Genomic DNA, 23,996 nt, shown 5'->3' with positions numbered 1-23,996 from the left:
TTCCTTCGTTTTCTAGTAACCCTCTTTGGGCACATGTAACCAACCATCTTCAATTCACTTCCGAACTCACGAGAATGATATTTTTTCCTCAATGTCCATTTCCATCTACACCATTTTGACGAACCTAAAACAACAATTGCAGATTAGTATAATCTATGATTGTACATTAATACACTATTGTATTATTATTAAAATTAATTTAAAAATAAAAAGATCGTGAGCAATTTATAACTGAAATAAATCTATTAATTAAATACTATTAAAAGCTATCTAATTGAATAATTTCCTTTTTGGATAAACTAAACTGTTGTGGTAATTGAATAGTATTTTCCTATAGAGCTTTCTTCCAAAAATGTTTTATTTCTGCTATGGACTGATGCATTGTTAACGATTCTTTTAACATCTAACCCCGCCATTAATTTTCCAACTTTGATTGTATTTAAACAAATCTATTTAACCATGAATAACAGAGCCACATTCCATTAGAACCACAAGATTGAACACTGTATTTATTAAAATAGCAAGTTCGTTGAGCAATATTGACGATATAATTTTGCAAATAAATGAAGTAATTTAATATATAAATTATACATTAAATTATTTGCTGTATTATAACTGTGTAAACATTCTATTTATTACCAAATAATAATGAAAGTTCTAAAGCTAAAAAAAAAGAAGTAAATAAAAGCATTTAGTTTTGTATTATTTTTTATTTTATTCTATAATCCCGAGAAAAAGGGAAAAAAGATACTTCCAACAAATTTGATTCCTGATTTCTACACAGTGGGTCGCTCCATTCAGTCAGTAGTACGTTGCTATTCTTGTGAGTGTGAATTCACCTTCTGTACCAAAGCAATCGCATTAACTGACAGCTTAAATTACAATGGCTGTAGTTTTGGATTGCAACTGAGGCGTGTTGATTGTTTTGCATGCATTACAAGGATTATATTTAAAAAAAAAATACTCTTCAAGACAAATTAGGATTTTCGGTAGAGATCATGTACTGACTTTTTCTTTTGCTATTCCAGCACGTCATAAAATTAGAAAAGTGTTCATACAAATTTGAATAAGTTAACAGCCGATAACATGCCTTGTATTGACGTCTCGGATAATGTTCTTTTCAGGTAAGGGGAGTTGTATTTTTAGTTCTGAGTACATAATAAAGAGTAGTTAAATGAATCATTTTTCCTATTCATGAACATTTTGACATCTCTTATAGAGGTTATTATGAAACCACACAACTTAATTGACGGATTTCAACACCCGCAATGCGAAACACAACACATCATTTACCTGGGAACCAAAACACATCGTCTGTTGCCAGTTAAAAAAAAAAAAGTCGCTCTTAAAACAATGATACATATTCCACGCAAAGAATTTATTTATTTTATTTATTATTATTATTTTTTGGATCGCCAGAAACAATTCAGGCGCTTTAACTGAAGATGACTTAAACTGTCTTATAAGGAGATAAAACGGACAATAACAAACCGAATGGGGAGGGTCTGATAGATGTAGTACACGAATATGAATCTCGTGATACAGCCATATTCTTTTGACAGTGAAACTCGTTTCACCTGTTGGCTTTGCTAATTACTGGCTAACATTATAGCCGTTTCAATTTAAATATATCGATCTTTAGTGAATGTAGTCATGTACAAATGGGTATTCAAATTAACCTGATTTGAAGGGATTACTAAACTCCGCATTTTTTTCCTCCTTATGAAAATACGATTTTCTTTACAGTCATGTGACACTAGTCGCTGGGGTATTCCTTGCATTTTTGATGTCTCGCAATCGGAATGCATCAGGTTCGTGTTGATTGATCGAGTTTCATGGTCATTAAACCTTATGTTAAGCTAACGATTCAGGTAAAGATAAGAAATTTCGACTCTCAAGACTGAACTAAAAATTTTATTTCTAAATTTTAATTATTCTAAAAACAATATAGGTTTAGAAGGAATATTACACTTATTATTTTTGTGTTTAATTTATTTCATAATAAAACGCAAACAATAAAAATATGTAATTATAAAGCACTGACCATATTTTTAAAGGAGAGACATCGCTATTAAGAAGACGACCCACAATAAGAATACCCACCTGTTCTCTACACACACATTCTAACATCTATGCAGATCTCTCGCTTTATTATACGGAGGTTGTCACCTGTTCTTCAGTTCTAGGAAATTATTTTATTTTCTAAGAAGATTTCTATTGTTGATTAAAGTTAGTTCCTCATACTGCACCTTGTATATAAAACACGCAATTCATTGTTCACACCTTGTACGATAACATCACTCGCTAATAATCCTCTAAGTTTCCTCCATTAGATGCAATTCTTTATTTTTAATAAGTTATTTCGCACCTGATTATCTTTTGTTTCAATCAATCGATATTTCGCTGAAGTAGTCTTTGAAGATATCATTCAGTGGACCTGCTTCTTATAGTAAATTAATGTAAAAGAATTGCCTTTTCGATTATTAATATTTTAATACTTTTGTTTATATTGAATTTCGAATAATATTTTAACACACCCATTCTACTTACTGATAAAGATCTTATATTAAAAAAGACGACCGTTTGCAGAATAGCTAATTTAGACTTTACTACATTGTTTTGCTGTGAATTCTTCATATCATATTCGTTTTTAATTTTAAATTAGAAACAAATTTCCTTTTGATTAATTGTATTTAAATGAAATGCACCGTATTAATTTACTCAAAGATACAGTAATAACATTTCAGTTCTGGAGGTAGCAGTTTATCCCCTTCGCTAACGAAACCGGTGTTTATTGCATTCGATCACGTTCTCCCTCCAAACATTTTTTTTTTTTTTCACGCAAAAATTAAGATGTAAATTGTACTATTAATACCATTATTGGCTTGGCTAATTTTTGCATGAAACTTGCTGTAATTATTGACATACACGCACATAAAAAAAAAACACCTAAATACGCATTGTTATAAGAAACTCATTTTTTTTATTCTCTCTCTCTCTCTCTCTTTATTTCCAAATGTATCTTATAGTAATAAATTTATGTAATTATTTATAGTACCTATAAGAGCTAAAAATCTCTAATGAAAATCTAAAAATCTCTTCAAAGTTTCCCAAATTATATCCAGAAATTTATAAACGAAGTAACAGTAAAATAAAATACCAAACAGAGTTGCGCATTGTTATGCATATACGTGCATAACAATGCGCATCTCTTCGCATGTTCTTTTGTTATTTTTAAGAATTATTCTTCGTAGTAATTTGACGCAAGTTTAATGTAAAGTTTAGTTACTGTAGTGGCATTGAAGATAGTAATTACGTCTTAATATTTTGGAACCAAAGACTGCCAGCAGACTGAAATTTTTGATCGTGGTCAACTGAAACCGCGGAAAGTTTTCAGCATCCAAATATAAACATTAGAAACTTCTTTCTTCCAAAGAACTGGTCCTAGAAACAAATTTAGTAAAAACAGAAGAAGAAGAAAAAAACTCAAAGTTTGGGAATATATTGAATTTTTCTTCTTGCATCGATTTTTTTCCCCTCCTTGATTTTACCACTTTTTCCAACGTAACAGAGCGAAGAGTTTTTAGGTGTCGACGTTACCTTAAATTAAAATATTTTGCAAGCGTCCTGGATTCTAATATAATCAGAAAAAAAAATCTGCATCTATAAGAAACGTTCTTTCAAATAGTGACAGAAATTTCATTTCTTTATTATGTTCTTCTGCCTTTCCGAGACTGTCTTTCACTTCTATTGTTCGGCATCACAAAAAGATGTCCTTTCAACATCCTGCACTCATTACAAATCTGCTGTTAGTATTAAACATTAAAAAAATCCTAGTCTTATTGCATTTCTAAGAAGTTAATATTCAATGAGATGGGAATTTATTTCACGATAGTTTTCCACAGTCGTTTTATATTCTTCGATGTAGAATTTCATTTATTCCGTGAAATGCAAATTTATTATTCATTTTCGTTTCCATTTTGGACTTAAGTAGGAAATGTCTACGATTTTGATTTATCATTGAAATAACATGGAATTATTATCAAGGCTTGGGTTGCTTATAAACTTATAATCAGAACTCGCGACAACTGAATACAAATATGAAAATCAAAGTCGAATTCTCATTTTTATTTCTTTCATTGTTGATATTAAAGTAGAAACTGATAAATGACCTGTTAAAGAATCTATTTTACACGATAGAATAACTGGAGATAAGCAATACAATGTTTTTGTTCTTTAACTCCGACGAAGCTTTCATAAAAAAACTTTTCAGTTGTATTTTAAAATAACATCCGAAAGTCATTCTATTTTAGTTAGAGGAAGCAAATAGATACAAGATGGATCATGTTACACATGCTTCTTTTAGAGTGGGATTTAAAACTCTGTTTTGCTTTTAGAACCAAATTATTCATATATTTACATAGTGGATGCTTTTAGTAAAAGGAATTCGGCATGTTTACTATAAAACGAGTTTTGGATTTCATTAGGTTTAATTATTATGGTTTAGAGGAACCTTATTTACACATATTTAATTATTGTGTAGCAACTCGTAATTGAAAACTTCAAGCGATTAACGCCAAACATTATTCACTTATTACAGCACAAAGAACTTTTCAGCGAGAAAATAAATTGACTTAATGACTTATTCGCTTTGCGATACTTGCCGGTAATTTATTATAGGAAAGAAAAACGCTCAAGTTAAAAGAGAAAGTATAACAAGTCTAATATATCAAGAAGCAGATCGATCACTTTATTAGTTGACCTTAATTGTGTAATAATAACCGTTGTTTCTTAATCAAGCTCCCCACCCTCGTTCCGGAAATACTGTATACTAAACTCTCAACTCTCTTTCCCACATAAATTACAAACACTATTTTATATTTATTTATAGTTGAACAACATACTAGTCCTTTAAAGGACTGGCTTAAAGGGGCGAAGCAAGAATGCTTTTCATATTCCCCGTTATCTGAAGAGGACAGTGAAGGATAGGGTTATTGAGTTATATAAATAAAGCTCTGATCATGGCAGGAGGGTAACAACAATAGCCGAGCCTCAGTTAGAACTTCATTGGCTACGTGATTACCATCCATTACCCTCCCAGGATACCCATTTTAGTCGTCTCATACGACATGCATGAGCTACATTGGGACTGTTCTTATCCAGACCACCACACGGGAAACAGCGTACTAGTCCTTATAAGGATAAGGACTGGCTTAAAGGGGCGAAGCAAGAATGCTTTTCATCTTCCCCGTTATCTGTAGAGGACAGTGTGTGGATAAGGTGTTATTGAGCAATTAAAGCTCTGATCATGGCAGGAGGGTAACAGCAATAGCCGAACCTCAGTTAGAACTTCATTGGCTATAGCATTGCCATTCATTACCCTCCAAGGGGTATTGGATTGAATGAATCAATCACCACAGCGTACTAGTTACCGTGAAAGAAGGTTTTAGATCATTTTTTTGTTAGAATTTATAAGGTGTTACAGTTACGATTAAAAGCAAAAGAAAAATCTTTAAATTTTAGTTATTTTATTGATTTTAATATAAGCATTTAAAATCTATAATGTTATTTAACCAACGTTTGTTATTTTTGATATGAAATGCTAATAGCTTCCAAATAGTAATTCACAGTCTAATGTATCAAGTTGAATGCAATATTGAAACTTACTAATACCCGTATGCTTCCTATAACTCTTCGTTAGCGTGATAATGGCCATTAAATAATACGTCAACTGGTCATTTTACGTTGCTAATTAAATGAACAGAAATGAAAACATGGTGCTAGTCTGATCTTACTAGACCAAATAGTTTATTTTAGAAAGTAGTAGTTCAACTATCCCTTCGTTTGCCAAGAGATGTGTGGCTCATTCGTCACCTTTCACAATGAAGGCGAAGTGAGCATTATAGATGAGGTAATGGGATTTCAATGTACAGCACAAAGTGTCGATTGAAGGCGTTGAATAATTAATGTTCATTTCACTCCTGCTCTTGCAAAACCCCCTATACGTAAAGGTTGCAATAAATGGATGGTACTGAAATCCGTATGTATTTCGTGAATGAAATAATCAATTCTAATATTTTAAACGCATTTCGAACACCTTTTCTTTTTTCGAATAGGAATTATATTTAAAATTTTAAAGTATAGAGAAGGAGGAATGGATATAATCAATCGACCGTGAGATGCGGTGATTGATTCATTCAATCCAATACTCTTGGAGGGTAATGGATGGCAATGCTGTAGCCAATGAAGTTCTAACTGAGGCTCGGCTATTGCTGTTACCCTCCTGCCATGATCAGAGCTTTAATAGCTCAATAACACCTTATCCCTACACTGTCCTCTACAGATAACGGGGAATATGAAAAGCATTCTTGCTTCGCCCCTTTAAGCCAGTCCTTATAAGGACTATAAAGAAGGAGGAATGGATTCGATAAGTCCTTTTTAGGACTTCCCGGGTAACAAATGGCAATGCTGTAGCCAATGAAGTCTTAACTGAGGTTCGGCTATTGCCGTTACCCAGTCATGACTAGAGCTTTTTAGCTCAATAACACCCCATCCACAGATTTTCTTCATTCAGATGACGGGATAAAGAGTCAAGGACTCAGTCCATCGCCCAGTTCTTATAAGAACTATAAGCTTGTAGAGAAAAATGCATTGAAAGTAATGGGAACCTGAAACATTGTTTAAAGTACAATAGCCTGTATATTATACTTAATTCAAACAATTTCAAGATTTCCATTGTTCAGAAGAATGTGGCTACACAGTGCATTTCTCTCAGTTTTAGGTTGAAACTTCTCTCTATACATTGACGATTTATTACACCTATTTTTATTAACCGATTTAAAAAAATAATAATTAGAGGATAAGCTGTTAATGCAGTTGAGCTATTGTAATTGGTGAAATGGTTATTCTAGTCTAACATTACATTTCAAAGTGTAAAAAAAAAATGCGTATATTACATGAATTTCCTTCTTAATAACTCAATACTGAGTCCGTCTTGTCTCCTTATATTAGTAATTTTATTAAGGACTTCGTTGGTTCTATTCCCAACGAAAGAAACATTGGGTTAATTCTGACCTCTCACCAGCTAATAATCCCGAAAGATTGGTCTCAAATCAGTGGAACCATTAATGAAAGTTATTAAAGATGTAATGTGGATTCTTTGAAGACCATACCTTAAAGCAATGCAACAGCAAAGACTCCCCAACTCTAGTTAAAGATAAAATAAACTGAAATTTGACTTTTTTTAAACAGTCATATTCAGACATATGATTATATAATTTAAAAGGATATATCAAGAGGTTGAAGTAACAATTTGTCTGTTCCTAAAACACAAAGTGGAGTGAAGAGTTGTCAAATGGTTGTATGGGTACTCTGTGCGTAGATTTAATTTAAGGTATATTTCCTATTTTAGGCTTTCCCAGGCACCCTCTGACTATTGGGGTTTCCGATAATTCCGTCCCCAAACTGGCATTGACCTGATCAAACGCTATGTCCAGGTCTCCATTAGACCATATCCTCCCCCTCATGCTACTTGTTGGTCTGCACGGTACGTTCTCAGCTTGTTTCATCTGTTTCCAGGGGAGGGGGAGAAGCCAAGTTTCTCCGTATTTTTCATTGAAAAAAAGTATTTGTTAGGAGTGTTCTTCGCGTCACCCAAAGAGATTTCAACTCATTTTTTTAGGATGGGCGGCGTATTCCTCTCTGCCACAACCTTTCAGAAAGGAGAAAGTGGTCAATGATAGCTTTACAGAAAAATGTGCCTGCGGTAACCAGTTTTTTATTTGGTAATTCATTGCTAAAAAAAAAACGTTATTTTCAAAAACCGGCCTGGTTGTCCGAGTGGTTAGCTTTGCCGCTCTCTAGCCAAAAGGCTGCGGGTTCGAATCCCGCCGTGGGCATGGATGTTTGTGATTGTGAAAATACTTGTGGTGGTGGTGGTGGGCAGTAGATGGCGTTGGTGTAGATCAGGGGTCGGCAAACTGCGGCTCTGAAGTGAAAATAAAAATAAAACTATCATAGTTTAATTAAGAAAAATTTTAAAGTATTTTATCCACATAATGGCGATTTCTTTTGCGACACCTATAACACTAAGATGCGCGATGTCAGGGAGGAGAAAGCGAGCGTGGAGGGGGGGGTATACAGAGGGAGTGGAGGGGATGGTTGAGCACATGGTAGGCAGGGCAGCCAAACGAAGTGACTAATTAGGAATTAAATTTTTCTCCGTTTGATATTGACACGGCTAATTTTGAAATACAATTGCTGGACTTGACAAGCAAAGACTTATGGAACTCCAAATTTGTACGTCTTGGACTGAAATAGAAGAACTGGAAAAAGAAAAGTGCGGTCTGATTTCGCAGCGCAAGCAGACTGCTATAAAAGAACTACTGAAGGCAGACTCAATGATTTTCGTTACTTGGAATAGTCTTCCGGAGTCATATCATGAGTTGAAAAAATTTGCATTTGTCGTTCTTAATATCTTCGGGTCTTCATATTTATGTGAGCAATCGTTTTCTAGCATGAATTTCATAAAATGTAAATTGAGGAGCCAAATTACTGATGCCAACTTGGCGTGCCTTGAATTAAAAACGACGAGTTACAAACCGGACATTCAGAAACTTTGTGAGGAAATGCAAGCTCATCGCTCACACTGATTAAAGCCAATGAGAGCAATTTTTTGTGTGATTTTTTTATTCATTTAATAAAGATATAATTAATATTTTAAGTTGTTATATATTGCTATAAATTTACTATAATATTACTTTAAATTTTTCTTATTTGTAAAAATATATTTATGGCTCTCGAATAATTCTTAAATTGTTGGGAGGTTTGGCGCTTCTGTCTGAAAAGTTTGCCAACCCCTGGTGTAGATGATACGGTTCGCTGTAGTTGGTGGATTGAGTGGTGAAGACAGAGAGCTATAGAATAGATGCCCTCCCTCGATGAGTCTTTGGAACCCCTGGAGGTGTCACGTAATAATAAGATAAACTTTTCAACTGCTACATCTTAAACACGTCCATATTTTTCGCCTTTTTACAGTTCTAACGAGGACTGAACAGAATCTGTCAACGTAAGTTCATCCGGGAGTGTTAGCCACAGATTGGGAATTCTGTTGTTAGGCGCAGGTTTGTTTTTAAGGATTAATAATAAGCAATCCTCTTCTTTGCACAACTTAATCACCGTTATTGCTCACTGGGGCTGGGAGAAGATATAATTGGGAAAATACATAATCCGGACGTTTCAAATACAAGTTTACAATTCCGCTTTTCATTAAGACAGGCTCCTAACAGGGAAGAGTGCAATAATAGTTTTAGACCTTCTCTTTCCGTGCGGTCATAATGAGCTAGTGTGTCGTCAGTTGGTGGCGATCATCCCCGCATTAAATTCGTAGAACACGCGAGCCACGAAAGAGTTAGCGTTGAAAATCAGTAGTTAGGTTACGTCTTCGGGTGACCCCCGATACGCCGGTCTTGTCTGACATGAAGGTGCTTAGCGGGTTTTAATTAAGACCGCGGGTTAATAATAACGAGCGGCTAAACATCCAAAGTTTCTGGGAACCCTTCCGGCATCCTATTTATCCCCTCGCGGAGAAGTAACCCCGCGCGCAGCAAAGTGCACTCTCCATCTCGGTCAGCACTCCTCAGGTGGTCGCAGCCTTATTGACGAAACAAAGACGGCCAGTTCGGACTGTTCGCGTGTGGTCGCTCTTTAATTTGCCAACGTAGCATGCACGGGGGAAAGAGAGTGACTGCGCGGTAGAATTACGTTTAATTAGGTCTACGGGGAATAGGACAGCGGACACTAAATTAAAATGGTCTGATCCGCGGAGATTGTAGTTTCCTCCCCGCATATCCGACAGTCACAGCGTTAATTAGTTAGTTGTCACTAATGCAGCGGTTGTGACTCCATTTATAAAGACAGACTGGTTAAAGTGAGCTGTCCCCTGTAAGTTTTCTTCCTGATGAGGACACAAAGAATGTTCTCAACAGCTCAAGAAAGCATGTGGGATTGATACGCATTCGCTTCATTATTTTTATCAATAAAAATAGGCTAGTAAGCCCGTTTTTAAATAATAATAATAATAATGTTTAAATAATATCCTTTAAAATCATTTTTCTTTTTCTTTTTAATTTTTAAACTACTTTCTCTATAAAATAAATGAATGTTTATTTTAATTCTTGATAATAGAGAATATTTTGAAGTTAATGCTTTGTTTGTTTATTTTTAATAATTACATTAATACACCAATCAGAGAATAGCTTTGAGAAAATATAATTTTTAGACACGATATGAATACTGAAAATTTTAGGCTTGTTTATTAGGAAATATCACATGATTGAATGAAAAGAAGGTTGCATTTTAGACGTCTTTAAAATACGGGGAAGGCAATCTTTACTTTTTTCATAGACAATAAGTGAATAATTTCTTATCCACTTAAAACAAAGTTTCGTTTAATGAAGATGATGCAGTATATGTGATACCCAGAGAAATATCGCCAGTTCGTTACCAAATAACCTTTACCACTAAGTAAACAACATTAAAAACGGTTTCCCCCATAAATATTCCCTCGAAGTAGGAATAGAAACGAGGACATATTTCATCGTGTTTTATGCACCAAGAACTAATTAACGAAATGTTTATTATTATTTCTGGATTAAATTTCTTCTACGCAATGGTTAACAGATCAAGTGTCTGTTAAACTTATTGAATTTCATTATTTTGTTCACGGTCCGACGATTTGATTACCATGGGAGATCAAAATGCGTGGTTTTGGCAATAAAAGTTCATGGGCAAAATTCCAATTTTAAGAGCGATTTTTCCCGTTTTTTTTTTTTTTTTTTTTTTTTGCTTGAAACGAAATAGTCACACGGAGAAAAGCCTTCTCCTAGTCAGTAAAGAAAGGACTTGGTTATAAACAGTGATGGTTATTTATAGCCAAGCAAGCAAGCAAACAATGTTTACGATTTATCAGTCTGCTGGAATCAGTTGAAGAAACCACAGAAATTCAAGTTTTCTGTGGTTTCTTCAACTATCACAAAAGTCATCCTGTGTAGAATTGCTACGAGAATTGGAAGAAAAGGAATGCAACATGAAAGAAGGGATCTTGAGTAATTCTAAAGGAACCTTGCATGCAGCGAAATTGCAACTCGAAGCACAAATGACAGACGAAAACATCCGAGATCAACGTGGCGATTCTTTTGTCGTTGATTATCAGGGCGAAACACGAAAGAGATCTGCAATCGAAGTCATCATCGGCGAAGTTACGGCGTCATCAGACCAACAGTGTATCACATGATTCAACCAAAGAGAGTAGCACCGCCGTAGTTGAATCAGAAGAATGGCACGTGCCTTTACTTTCCTAAGACTTGGGTTCGAATCACGTTTCGAAAGCGATAAACAATTATACTTGGTTTTCAACTGAAGGTGGTTTATCCGATGCCATAGAGAAGCTTGTTTTCCCCTTTTCGGAAAGGGGGGGGCATCAAAGAACATCAAAAAAAAAAAAAAAAGATGATCAAATGCACAGCAAATCAATATTTCCAGGCTTATAGACAGAAATGCATTTAAAGTTTCTTCGAAATATTTATTCTTCGTGACTTAAAAAAGTAATCTTAGCATCTCATTCATAACCTGAATTTCGGCACTAGTTGCGAATCATGAGGTATATTTCTGAAAGAATTAAGTTAAAAACGAAGTACTGAGTTATTAATACTGTGTATACTGGCAACACTATAAGCGGCGGGGGGGGGATAAACATTTCGAGAACTATTCGAATGGATTATGATCAACAACTAATTTTGTTTTCATTTTGCATTCTACCAGTTCGGTGGAGCAGTACAAATGAAAATGCATCTAGAAACCACATAAGACAGAGGAAGATGATGTGTGAGGAAGTGATTGGATTGAGTCTGTGAGAGAGGTTATCTGTATGTTGGTAGATATTAATAGATATCCTTATCTAGTTCCAGAACTACCTGTGATGATATCAGTTTATAATGTTATGTATGTATTGTAATATTAAAATAATTTAAACTGTTTATAAGTGTTTTAATTTTCACATCTGTTTTAAAATGAAGAACTTATTTATAAAATGATTAATTTGGGATTTTTAATAATAAAAATATTATGATTGAAGGGTGTAATTCTGGCTCGCCTCCTCGTAGTGCACCCTGGGTAACGCTAAATGAGCTAGAGCGAAAACTGTCTGTCAGTCTATCCAAGGATCTCCTGGCTATTATCGTGCAGTTCCAAGAGATTAAGGAGCACCATCCGTTTGAAGACTATTCGACAGAAATATTTTGGCCATTCTCTCCGAATTTGTCAATTAAATATCGAAGGTATTAGCCGGGAGAAGTGCGACTATCTCCCCAAATTTCTGTCCGATAGGAACATCGATGGACTTCTTCCCCAGGAAACTCGGCATCAGAGGAAGAACTCCGAAGGGGAATAATTTCTTGTTTCTACATCATTGGAACAACACATCATCAAAAACACAGAATAGTGACATGTAGGTCAGTATTCCGTGTGTTTGAATGTATTCATTGAAATGGCAAACCAAAGATCGCCCATCGATATATGCAGGAGAGTTCAATGGCCATCGACTACTGAAGATATTTTTGTTGGCGACTGTGTCGCGTTGGCCACTTTAGCCTAATCGACAAAGGTGATGCCGCCTTTGTGGATTAGGCTAAAGAATATAATCCTCGATTAATCTGTGATGCTGAAGATCAAGGAACATTGAGATCTGCTGTTCGTGACAGTGGATTGCAACCCTGATCCAAGCATGGCATCTTGCAATAATGGTCATCCTCTTCCAATTACGAAGAAAGGCTTAGAAAACTTCCCGCATAGTCAACACAGAATTGTAATCCTAACTATTAGTATTGCTGCTCCTCATATTAACCAATATGAAAACTATCACAGATTGAGATAAATGTGGCCGTTTTATACGCCCCCCCCCCCCACAAAACCTGCGATTTTTATGTCGGAGAAGTTATATCATTACATTCCATGGAATTCCAAATAAGTGAGGTTGCTGCAGACCTAAGAAGATACCCAACGAGCGTTCTACGGTTAGAACGCTCGATTTCAAAACATTCAAGTAGAAAACATGGCACCATGTCGCAAGTTCAGTTAGACTACAGGAGGGTTTAAGAAACAATTGAAATTACACCAAATGTGATCGCCAAGCATATCGTAAATATTTCGCGATCTGTGAATGAAAAAAGTACACAAAATTCATTAAAAGAGAACTTCAGTCAACTTTCCCCCCTCAATCAAAATTTTCAAGCTCTTACTGAGGACATTGATTTAGCGCTAAGAAACGTAAAAACTGGAAAGGATCCAGGTTTTGACGGCTCAACCCTAGAGTTAAACAAAAAAAAAAAACTATTACGTTACTTAGCTGCACGTAAAAACTTCCCCAAAGGTTTAACCCCACAGAAACGATTAGACAATTCTTAAGATCTCCAAAAGATAGCCATCCTTTCTCCAAATATGCTGGAGTTTATAACATATCATGCTCGTGCGGCTTGAATTACATCGGCCAAACTTCAAGGAGCCTTGAAATTAGGCAAAAAGAACATATAGGTGACGTCAATAATAACAGAGAAGAAAAATCGGGGTTAGCTTTTCAATTCTCAAGAACGAACCATACCATAGAGTGGGATAGAAGCACAATTCCTTACATGGAGGAGGACTTCCGCTCCCGAATTTTTAAGGAGGCCACAACAGTTGCCCGCTGTACACAAAACCTTAACAGGAACCAAGGACTAATCTTGCCCGTGATCTGGAAGACCCTTATCAGATCCTTCAACTCGCCAGAACTGAATTATAGTGCCAACTAACTATAGAACGTTCCTAAATAACAACAACTGATATCAACCACGCTCTATGAATGTATTGTACACGCTGGGTTCTTTGTTTAATATAATTGGAATCGGTTGATTATAGTTTGCAACAGTTTTTTTACGTTTTAGTGCCTTACATCAGTTATGTGCCCTGAAGATGCCAACAGACTTAGTTGGTGAAACTAGTTGGTATAACTTAGTTGTTTATTATATACACTTGATCAATATAATCCCATTAAAAGTCATTCGAGATCTTTTTAGCATCCTACAGTTGATATCTGGTGCAAACAGAACGGCGGATACTTACTGGTCTCCTGCCTTGTGCAAAATCATACCATCACACCTCCGAAGATCAGATGCTCCTGCGAGAGTATAAGAAGATAACTAATAATTCTTCTCCCCCCCCCCAACGTGCACGAGGACATTTCAGACTTGAGAATCGGTCGATTAAAATCTAGGCCACCACCAATATGTGAAGCAGAATATTTAGCCACGAATACGTTCCTTTCGACAGAAAAATCGACAAGATGGTGAGATTCAAACACTGACGATCCTCAAGGTACTGATAACTAAACGCCCGTTCTTGATCTTCCTCATAAGACATGGGTGACTCTGAACACGAACCGTGAAATATGTGCAGAGTTGGTATTCAAATAGAGAAAACGCCTTTCTCCTCAATGTGACTGCGGTGCTCCCAAACAACCCTTTACACCCAATGAATGCAGCCTGCGTGCATATCAAGGTGAGGTCCAAGCCGTTCCATCGGCATTCAACTGGATCACAAACTTAGATTTGCAATTATAGTTTTTATGCTTATGATCATCTGTTTTTGTTTTCAATTCTGTTTATTAGTACAGCATGAGCCAAATGTTCAATAAATAAAGTATAATTAAAATATTACAAGAGCACAAATAAAATTATCTTAAATATATAATTAAATAAGTATTATCATTTTAATAAAACAGTTAATTATTTAAAATAGGGTTCCCGGAGACGTGTTTCGCATCCTGCTCGCCTCTTCTGTTTGGTTGGACTCAACTGCACGGAACTAAAGATGTCGTTGGCATCATCCAACGGGTGACAAAAGCTAATCCCGTTGTCAACAAGAATTTCTATTTTCAAGTAAATTTAGGATTAAGAACCACGTGGGTAAGAATTGAAATCGTATTTCAGCACTGAATATTTGTGATTTAGCTGTTACAAAAGGATGACCCACCTTACCGTAAAGACTGAACTTAAAAGCTTCAAGTCCACTTGCACTTAATGTTATATTTAGAAGTAACTTGTCTTATGATTTTGTGCTAGATGGTTAACCTATGATTTGCTTCCTTTTCTTTTAATCCTCCAAACTTATTTATATATGGATATTATATATATATATATATATATATATATATATATTTAAGTTTTTGTTATCTAAATCTCTGATTCCATGATGATACTGTTATAATCATCTTAAAATATCTCATTTATTTTCACGAGTTACAGTATTTATTGTAAACTGTTCATCGCAGTTTGGCTTGGAAATGAATTTGCAAGTATACCAACCATCTTGGAAATCTACACCGTTGATAATCGATTATACAGAAACCAGGATTGATGGAAATGTACATTGATGATCATGGAGTACACATCATCGATTTATTCCAGAAATGTACGTATTAACTTATTGAAATAAATTGGTCTCTGATTTATTTTCAAATGGAAAATAAAATTAATTAATTTAGGAAAATATTGAGTGAATTCGCCAAACATTAATCTTATATCTTGGTTTCTTAGTTGAAATTTCTGCGGCATCGATGAAAACATAGTTTACCAAATAGAGGCCATGGAAAACAGAGACCTGTGACTGACTATTTGCATCAAAAAATTTCTGCCTAAGTTTAGATTTTATGGCCCTTGTAACTCATAATAAAATTCCATTACAGCAGTATAGACCAGGCACTCTGATCAAGATAAGATAAGGAATCGTGACCTGATTGGTTGTTCATTTGATGACGTCATTATGCATGACGTCATGAGTTTGTAATGTAAGGAATTTCCATGGGGGTGTGTGTGTGACGTCAAGTTGTTTGTTTTGTTCGCTTTTGAAATTATGGGCGATGATTAGAGATAACGAATTCATATCATGATTGGTAGTGCACTTCTGACAAGATCAAGATAAGATAAGGAATCGTGATGTGAATGTTTGTTGTTATCAGATGAAGATAATTGACGTCATTTGTTAGTTGCAAATAAGTGACGTTATTGTTGTGTCATGATTGGAGGGACACTTCTGAGAAGATAAAGGAATCGTGACGTGGATGTTTGTTATCATAGATTTTGGAATGTTTGGAATTTCGCTGTCGCCCTCGTCTGTCAGGGGCATCACGTGATGTGTTTGATTCACTTAATGCATTGTGGGTAATATTTAAAGATAAGAATCGTGACGTTATGTGTTTTGAAATTTCTGGGGAACATATGTCTCTCTGTGATATCACATGGTGTTTTGGTTTGCCTATGGATTTGTGGGCGATGTTTTGGAGATAAGATATCTTGGAATTTTCCCAGGGTGACACATCCATCATTGTCGCATGTTTGGTTGTCTATAGATGGCTGTACTAATTTTCCAATACATTTTGGGTATTTCTTGTCTGTTAAAGGGTGGGAATTCTTAGAGTAGTCTCGATGGTTGCAGTGATTAGGCTTTTCTGGTGTCCCTCAAACACATACACATTAGACATGAAAAGTCACTAATGTATCCATGTTCATACTCTAATATGTACCCTATGATTATTCTTATGGAAAAAAAAACTATTCAGTATTAGAATTACGCTTACCAAAACATACCAGCAGTGATTATTGAAATTACAATTATCAATTGTAATGTTTAAGTTAAAAAAATATTAACTTGCATTTCTTTTCAGAATGGGAACATCTTGGTGCTATTTAGGTTTTCTGAATATTCCAAATTGTTGATTTTTAACATATATTCAGAACACAAACACACAAGCCTGAAAATGCAGGTGACTTTTTCATTATAGGTTGCTGGGGCTAACATATATTCACAGCACCTGCCTTTCGCTGATTAATATATCTGCCAGCAATTGGTAATTGTTGTATCTACTTGTGAACTTTTCTGACTGGGCATGGGGTGGGGAGGATTGGAATTCTCCTGGTCTTACTTGAGGGTTTGATAATACTTCTCACATGACAATCCGAACGTCACCTTTTTCATGACTCATGTTCTCCCTTTAATATTTTGAGCAGTGTTATCGGTTTGGGGAAGTACGACTGTATTTCTAGTGTAATATTCTTATGACACACATCCTAAAATTATTCATTCCTGATTAAGGATTTTATAAACTTATTGTTTTCAAGTAGATGGCTTCTTTGTTTGATTATATTTTGTGTAGCTAGGAAACTTGAATTTATTTCAAATGAATATTAGCTCTGTAATATATATACTTTGTTAATTTCTGTGTTACCTTTTATTTGACTGTGATATTATTAACAAATTGTATTTACTGAATCTTACATACAGAAATTAAATAAAGTGAAAAGACTTTTTTTTTCTTATTCTTCTGATTTCACATTTGCTCTGATGTTCATAGCGTATGATTTGCCACTGGTGCTTACGTGTAATTCATGTGTTTTTTCTCCATGTGACATTTCAAAACAAGTTAAACTATGATTTTTACATAGTTCAACTATGTAAAGCTCATTTCTGTTAGTCCCAATGGACTGTTGTCCTCTCAGCTCGACATTTATTTCACACTTGGGATATTTATATATATATGTTAACACAATTATTATATTAGATATTCTTTTCAATACAAATATTTATGATCACAACAAACAAGAAATTCATCACCCTTTCAAACTTTTGAAATTCATGCAAATATATTGTTTTCATCATTTGGTATCATTTAAATGAAGAACGGGTCTGGCTGTTAAGTTTGTTAGTGGTTTTTTATTTTTCTCTTCCACTGGCGAGTATTTTTTAATATATGCATGTTGATTCGCTTGTTATCTGCATGCTACGATACCTTTTTATTTATACAACAAACTTTTTAAGAGTTTAGTAACTTGATGGGTTAAAATATCTAATGTCCCTTTGTAAATAACCAAATTCAAACAATCGTACTTTAAGTACGATTGTTTTTTCTAGTCTATTGGAAGTATCCACATATATAATAAATAAATTGTCACTTTTCATGTAAAATATTCTCCACTAAAATTCTACCTATTAATTTAATACCCATTTCCTTTTGCTTCCAAGAGTTAACACAGTTTCATTGAGTGATTTTCAAAAAAAAAGTCTCTGGTTAGTTTGTGGCATGAAATTTTAGAAGGAGAAAGAAATGTTATGGTCTTAATTAAATTTGTATAACACATCAATGACACCCAATTTGATCATTTAAATTTATACATTTTATTTGAATGAAATATTATTTACAAATTGCATTTACTGAATCTAACATACAGAAAATAAAGTGAAAAATACAATCTATTTTTTTTTGTTCCTTAATCTTCTTATTTTTAAATTTGCCCTGTTGTTCAAAGGTTCTTCCCATGCTTGTGGAATTGCCATCATGTGGTTTTTGACCACGTGATTCTAATCTGAAAGTTAATTTTCATTGGTGATCGTTGGGAATTTATTACTGTAGTAAAATTAAGGATTGCATATTTATTTTTTTGAAACCAACACATATACTTCTGAGAATTATTAAAAGCACAGAATCTTTCGTTATGTTTCCAAAAGCATTTAAAAGTACACGTTATGTTTTCACGTTTTGGGCATCCAATTTCATTTAAATCAAGAGCAGGCCACCCTATTAACCTCGTTAATGTTTTTGATTTTTCTCTTCCTTTGGCGAGTAATATTTGATATTTGCATGTTGATTCTATCATCCAATCTCTTAGTTTGTCCAAAGCTAGTGAACCAATTTCCCACTTCAGCTGATGGTGATATTTTATTAACCAAGAATTCTGTTTTTTATCTCTCTCTTTCGGGGAATTCTTTCCAACTACAAGGTGATTTTATCAATGTATATCTTACAATAATTCCATCAGAAATACAAATTTCTTTAGGAAATAAATTTGAACTCTTATTCAAAAGAAATTGGCAGTCAATTATAGCAATGATAACCGAAAATTCGTATTTTTCACCCATTGTTGATATTTCATAATCGTTTTCCTTCATTCTTCTTCTTCTTAGATTACTTCATATGGTACCACAAATAAATATTTATTATTATTATTTCACTGATTATTAGCTCTGATCGTATATTTTATATTAACTTTCTGTTACAAAATTCTAAAGAATGAGAACTTTTCACAAAGAAACTTTTAAAGACTTTTGTGGCTAACCCGTTTTTTTTACATTACCAAACACAAAACAGCAGCTGCAGTGAATGAACGATTTCATTAAGCCCAAAGTCACTAGACTCTATGGTTTTTTCTTATAGTACTCTTTACCATTACTATACGTCCTACCCTGATTGTTCCTTCAAAAATGAACTTTTTGGACAGATGACTCAACGACATGTTTTCACATGCTGTTGAAGTTGAGAGATTTTTACCAAAAATGTACGACATCGATAATCATTTACTATTTTTGGAAATTGAATTACCAGCTATTCGTATCATGGGGAAAATTATCGCTAATCATTTAAATTCACCAATGGCAAAATTAGACTTTCAAGATTTTATCCATTTCGATAAAGATTCTTTATTTTCAGACATTTACGAACATTTTATGAAAACTGTTTGTGTATATTTGCTGACAAAAGAATACACAGAATGTTTAGGGAAGCATCGTGTTATTTCCAGACTGACACAGTATCAAATGTATGGAGGTGTGATTACCATGGTATGTGATTTAAAATCTCTTTTGCATGACCAACTATTTTGATGTAATGTAATCAAGAAACAGTAACAAAAATTTTATTCATTGACTCTTTGGAAAATGTTAAGAGTGTAAACTAAATGTTGTGAAATATTTTTAGGTAATTACATGTTTCGAATTTTTCCTAGTGAATATACTTGTAAATAGTATTTCAGCAAAATAAAATATGCATTTGTAAACTTAAATGAACAAAGATTTGTATTTTTGTTGTTGTGTTTTTCCACAGTGAATTTTTTACTCAGTTATTCTTTGCTATTTAAATCCACAACTTTATACCTTGATGCAATTCTGTTTAATTATTTTAAAAAAAATCACTACTGCGAAATTAATACCAGGACTGGGGGGAAAAGTGTTGAAAACTAATATACATGTATTGATTATTTTAGAAATTTTCTAATGCTACCTATTGACATTGTTTGAGTTATCTGAAAACAATTCGTTCACATAATCGACAATCCAAACTGTTAGAATTTGGTTGTTTTACAGAGAGATAGCAGATAATAAACCCAAAACGTGACTTAAACTCTTAAAGTTTGGTATAGAAAAAATGTTCGTACTCTCCAGATAACACATATACAAATTTTACCTTTCCCCACACAAAGTAAAATAAAACACACCAAACAGTATATCCAACAGTATGTGAAAACATGTTGTTGAGTCATCTGTCCAAAAAGTTTATTTTTGAAGGAACAATCAGGGTAGGATGTATAGTAAGGGTAAAGAGTACTATAAGAAAAAACCATAGTCTAGTGACTTTGGGCTTAATGTAATCGTTCATCCACTGCAGCTGCTGTTTTGTGTTGTGGTGTTTTGTGTTTGGTAATGTAAAAAAAAAACGGGTGAGCCACAAAATTCTTCGAAAGTTTCTTTGTGAAAAGTTCTAATTGTTTAGAATTTTGTAACAGAAAGTTAACATAAAATATACGATCAGAGCTAATAATCAGTGAAATAATAATAATAATAAATATTTATTTGTGGTGCCATATGATGTAAACTAAGAAGAAGAAGAATGAAGGAATACGATTATGCAAAATCGACAACGGGTAAAAAATACGTATTTTCGGTTATCATTGCTATAATTGATGTATAATTTCTTTTCAATAAGACTTGAAATTTATTTCCTAAAGAAAATTGTATTTCTGATGGAATTATTGTAAGATATACATTGACAAAATCACCTTGTAGTTGGAAAGAATTACCTGAAAGAGTTAAAAACAGAATTCTTGGTTAATAAAATATAACCATCAGCTTTAGTCGGAAATTGGATGATAGAATCAACATGCAAATATCAAATATTACTTGCCAAAGGAAAAGAAAAATCAAAAACATTAACGAAGGTAATAAGCCGACCTGTTCTTGGTTTAAATGAAATTGGATGCCCAAAACGTTAAAACATAACGTGTACTTTTAAATGCTTTTGGAAACATAACGAAAGATTCTCTGCTTTTAATAATTCTCAGAAGTATGTGTATTGGTTTCAAAAAAATAAATATGCAACCTGTAATTTTACTACAGTAATAAATTCCCAATGATCACCAAATGAAAATTAACTTTCAGATGAGAGTCACGTAGTCAAAAACCATATGATGGCAATTCCACAGGCATGGGAAGAACCTTTGAACAACAGTGCAAATTTAACAATAAGATTAAGGAACAAAAAAAAAATAGATTGTATTTTTCACCTTATTTTCTGTATGTTAGATTCAGTAAATACAATTTGTAAATATTTCATTCAAATAAAATGTGTAAATTTAAATGAACAAATTGGGTGTCGTTGATGTGTTATACAAATTTAATTAAGACCAGAACATTTTTTTTTCTCCTTGTAAAATTTCATGCCACAAACTACCCAGAGAATTTTTTTTTTTTTGAAAATCCACTCAATGAAACTGTGTCAACTCTTGCAAGCACAAACTGAAAAGTGACAATTTATTTATTATATATGTAGATACCTCCAATAGACTAGAAAAAACAATCGTACTTAAAGTACGACTGTTTGAATTTGGTTATTTATGAAGGGACATTAGATAATTTAACCCATCAAGTTACTAAACTCTTAAAAAGTTTGTTGTATAAATAAAAAGATATCGTAGCATGCAGATAGCAAGCGAATCAACATGCATATATCAAAAAATACTTGCCATTGGAAGAGAAAAATCAAAAAACATTAACGAACTTAACAGCCAGACCCGTTCTTCATTTAAATGATACCAAATGATGAAAACAATATATTTGCATGAATTTCAAAAGACTTTTCATGTCTAATGTGTGTGTGTTTGAGGGACACCAGCATATAATTAAATTATCCAGAAAAGCCTAATCACTGCCACCATCACGACTCTAACCTAAGAATTTCCACTCTTCAATAGGTAAGTAATACCCCAAAATATATTGGAAAATTAGTACAGCCATCTATAGATAACCAAACACAAAACATGACAACAGTGATGGATGTGTGTCACCCTCGGAAAATTACAAGATATCTTATCTCAAAAACATCATCCACAATTCCATAGCCAAACCAAAACACCTTGTGATATCACAGGGAGACATATGTTACCCTAGAAATTTCAAAACACATAACGTCACGATTCTTATCTTTAAATATTACCCACAATGCATTAAGCGAATCAAACACACCACGTGATGTCCCTGACAGACGAGGGTCCCAGTAAAATTTCAAACATTCCAAAATTTATAATAACAAACATCCACGTCACGATTCCTTATCATGATCTTGTCAAAAGTGTCCCACCAATCACGTCACGATTCCTTATCCACTAATATATTGCCCTTTTCCATTCAAAACAATAATGTCACTTATTCACAACTAAGAAATGACGTCACTTATTTACAACTAACAAATGACGTCACTTACCTACATCTCATAACAACACACACCCACGTCACGATTCCTCATCTTATCTTGATCTTGTCAGAAGTGCACCACCAATTACGACATGAATCTTTATCTCTAATGATCACCCATAATTCCATATGCTAACAAAACAAACGAGACGTCACACACACACATGTACCCCCAGGGAAATTCCTAACATTACAAACTCATGAAGTCATGCAGAATGACGTCATCAAATGAGCAACCAATCACGTCACGATTCCTTATCTTATCTTGATATTGATCTTGTTCAGAGTTCCTGGTCTACTACTCATTACCAACTGTTTATTTTTGTACAAAAACTTTAATATGAAAAGGAAGATAATTATTTTATGGTGTACTTTGTAACTGCTTTGAATAATTTATTCTTTACTTTGATATTTGGTAACTTAGTATTATTTAAAAATTTTAAATAATACTTAATTCATTTATTATTTTGTATAATAAATAAATCTCTCTAATAGACAGCAAGTATTGATTCTCGCAGTAATAACCAATTAAAATATAAATTTTTCATTCATTTTGGCAAATTATGGAAATGAAAATAGTAAATATTTATGTTTCTCTTAAGGTATGTCGAGCTCAGTAATGATTTATGCCTAAGGGAAAAAAAGAAAGAGAATAAACTCATCTTGAGACATACTTCTTGGACTTAAACAGCAAAAATAAATTTTACGAAATGCAAAACCAGTTGATGATTGGAAGAACTCATGGATCTTTCAAGCAGTCATGCAGGTATGTTAACGTTTCTTTCCTTATAAAAAAAAAAAAAAATTACTCCCACTAAAACACAATATCATTTTACACATACAGAAAAGAGGAAAACAGAGAAAAGTACAAAACAAACGCACAAAAATATGTAGTCGACAAGAAGTCCCTTGAATGGAAAGATTGGAATTCTGTAAATCCAACAATGCCGAGCCTTTTGGAGAATCTTGCTTTTGCGCAGTACTATTTGCTACTGATATTTGAAATGGCTATTCAGGACAGTGTGCACCAAACGACAACATATCATTGTTACTACTAAATCTATTGTTGACAAGAAAGATACGATCAGACACTTTTCTTTTGTTAATTTTCATTCGGAATATCGACACAAATATTAAAATATACTTTAATAAAAAAAATAAATATAAAGAGACCTGTATTGAATAATTGCTTAAGGAAAATATAAATGATATGGTTACTACCTAAAATGTTTGCCTTTCCTTAGATGAGTGATTTGTCATATTCATGAAGAGATGACGTAATGTCAGTTCTGTAACCTGTTAATTTAACGTATTTTTTATTTCTATTACATGCAGTGGCCTTAGGTAAGAACTAAATCTGACTTCTGTGCTCATAAGCACCATCGCACATG

General features: G+C 33.7%; 1 long non-coding RNA gene across 2 annotated transcripts; it reads left to right on the top strand.

Annotated features, from left to right (window-relative positions):
- Positions 1-1,031: 1,031 nt before the first annotated feature.
- LOC150099819 (uncharacterized) lies at positions 1,032-23,357 on the top strand. Of its 2 annotated transcripts, XR_016549422.1 has the most exons (4): positions 1,032-1,124; positions 14,830-14,996; positions 15,362-15,501; positions 23,208-23,357. It is a non-coding gene; the product is annotated as an uncharacterized LOC150099819 (long non-coding RNA). The 2 variants fall into 2 exon arrangements; XR_016549423.1 differs by lacking the exon at positions 15,362-15,501 and having other exon boundaries at positions 23,208-23,235.
- Positions 23,358-23,996: the final 639 nt, after the last annotated feature.

This window comes from Typopeltis vanoorti, chromosome 14 (genome assembly GCF_054136105.1).
Source record: "Typopeltis vanoorti isolate ZY-2024b chromosome 14, IOZ_Tvanoo_1.0, whole genome shotgun sequence".
NCBI classification, from domain to species: domain Eukaryota; kingdom Metazoa; phylum Arthropoda; class Arachnida; order Uropygi; family Thelyphonidae; genus Typopeltis; species Typopeltis vanoorti.
This window is presented reverse-complemented; position numbering and strand designations above follow the sequence as displayed.